Source organism: Anopheles merus, unplaced genomic scaffold, assembly GCF_017562075.2.
Source record: "Anopheles merus strain MAF unplaced genomic scaffold, AmerM5.1 LNR4000067, whole genome shotgun sequence".
NCBI lineage: Eukaryota > Metazoa > Arthropoda > Insecta > Diptera > Culicidae > Anopheles > Anopheles merus.
The window spans coordinates 95,001-97,500 of NW_024427647.1; the positions used below are offsets into that span (position 1 = coordinate 95,001).

At 48.0% G+C, this 2,500-nt stretch overlaps 1 non-coding gene across 1 annotated transcript; it reads left to right on the forward strand.

The window, feature by feature from the left end:
- The first annotated feature begins 1,978 nt into the window (after positions 1 to 1,978).
- On the forward strand, positions 1,979 to 2,136 carry LOC121601333. Its single transcript, XR_006006075.1, has one exon. It is a non-coding gene; the product is annotated as a 5.8S ribosomal RNA (ribosomal RNA).
- Positions 2,137 to 2,500: the final 364 nt, after the last annotated feature.

The following is a 2,500-nucleotide window of genomic DNA, read 5'->3' on the forward strand; positions in this document are numbered from 1 at the left end:
CCTTAAGGTTCTTCCTCCCAGAGATCGTCACTATCTGGGACGTACATTAATTTGTACCTACATAGGCACACGCTTTTGTAGAGAGCATATCAAGACGTGAAGGGTTATGTTGGAGGTTGAGTGCGCTGCTTACCAAACTTTGAACGCGGTAACTTGTACTCGGCACCGACATGGACACTTCCAAACCCAAGGAATGAGTTGTGAGTTTTACTAAGAGAAACAGGTAATTGGCAGCGTTACCTATAATTCTTGATATGTGCGGGGAGTTCCTTAAGGTTCTTCCTCCCAGAGATCGTCACTATCTGGGACGTACATTCATTTGTACCTACATAGGCACACGCTTTTGTAGAGAGCATATCAAGACGTGAAGGGTTATGTTGGAGGTTGAGTGCGCTGCTTACCAAACTTTGAACGCGGTAACTTGTACTCGGCACCGACATGGACACTTCCAAACCCAAGGAATGAGTTGTGAGTTTTACTAAGAGAAACAGGTAATTGGCAGCGTTACCTATAATTCTTGATATGTGCGGGGAGTTCCTTAAGGTTCTTCCTCCCAGAGATCGTCACTATCTGGGACGTACATTAATTTGTACCTACATAGGCACACGCTTTTGTAGAGAGCATATCAAGACGTGAAGGGTTATGTTGGAGGTTGAGTGCGCTGCTTACCAAACTTTGAACGCGGTAACTTGTACTCGGCACCGACATGGACACTTCCAAACCCAAGGAATGAGTTGTGAGTTTTACTAAGAGAAACAGGTAATTGGCAGCGTTACCTATAATTCTTGATATGTGCGGGGAGTTCCTTAAGGTTCTTCCTCCCAGAGATCGTCACTATCTGGGACGTACATTCATTTGTACCTACATAGGCACACGCTTTTGTAGAGAGCATATCAAGACGTGAAGGGTTATGTTGGAGGTCGAGTGCGCTGCTTACCAAACTTTGAACGCGGTAACTTGTACTCGGCACCGACATGGACACTTCCAAACCCAAGGAATGAGTTGTGAGTTTTACTAAGAGAAATAGGTGATTGGCCGTTCTCACCTATAAGTCTTGATGTGTGCGGGGAGTTCCTTAAGGTTCTTCCTCCCAGAGATCGTCACTATCTGGGACGTACATTAATTTGTACCTACATAGCGCACGCTTTTGTAGAGAGCATATCAAGACGGGAAGTGTTATGTTGGAGGTCGAGTGCGCTGCTTACCAAACTTTGAACGCGGTAACTTGTACTCGGCGCGGACATGGACACGCCCAAACCCTAGTCTTATGTGCGGGAGTTCCTTAAGGTTCTTCCTCCCAGAGATCGTCACTATCTGGGACGTACATTAATTTGTACCTACTTAGCGCACGCTTTTGTAGAGAGCATATCAAGACGTGAAGGGTTATGTTGGAGGTTGAGTGCGCTGCTTACCAAACTTTGAACGCGGTAACTTGTACTCGGCACCGACATGGACACTTCCAAACCCAAGGAATGAGTTGTGAGTTTTACTAAGAGAAATAGGTGATTGGCCGTTCTCACCTATAAGTCTTGATATGTGCGGGGAGTTCCTTAAGGTTCTTCCTCCCAGAGATCGTCACTATCTGGGACGTACATTAATTTGTACCTGCATTAGCGCACGCTTTTGTAGAGAGCATATCAAGACGGGACGTGTTGTGTTGGAGGTCGAGTGCGCTGCTTACCAAACTTTGAACGCGGTAACTTGTACTCGGCGCCGGCATGGACACGCCCAAACCCTAGTCTTGATGTGTGCGGGAAGTTCCTTAAGGTTCTTCCTCCCAGAGATCGTCACTATCTGGGACGTGCATTAATTTGTACCTACTCTAGCGCACGCTTTTGTAGAGAGCATATCAAGACGTCTCGTAAGAGACAACACTTGTACTTGTACAAGTTTGAGTAACCCATTGTTGCAGGTCGAGTGTGTTGCATACCAAACTTTGAACGCGGTTACGCCACTCGGCGCCGAAAGGCACTCTTTAAACCCTAGGCAGGGGATCACTCGGCTCATGGATCGATGAAGACCGCAGCTAAATGCGCGTCATAATGTGAACTGCAGGACACATGAACATTGATAAGTTGAACGCATATGGCGCATCGGACGTTTAATCCCGACCGATGCACACATTCTTGAGTGCCTACTAATTACCAAAGTCTCATTTAGTTAACTACAGTGGCCGTCCGCGAAGGTGCCCGGGTCATCCGACGCACTGGGCGGTCGCTGTGCATAATGACGTGCTTGGTCCCCGTCTGCGGGTCCTCGGGCGTTGAAAGTGGACACTCTCGAGCGTATGTTGGATGCGTTTCGTGTTGGTGGTGTTTGATGCGTAGGGTTTGTGGTGTGTGTCAAGCCGCATGGTTCGAACTAATGCTACGTCGTTCCCGATGGCCACCGGCAGTCTACTCTCCAGGCTAAAGTCGGCTCGTCTAGGGATTCGGAAAGCTAAGTCGCTGTAACTCATGTGGCCCATACACGGCGTTGCGCTACCACGCTAAGTTAGCCC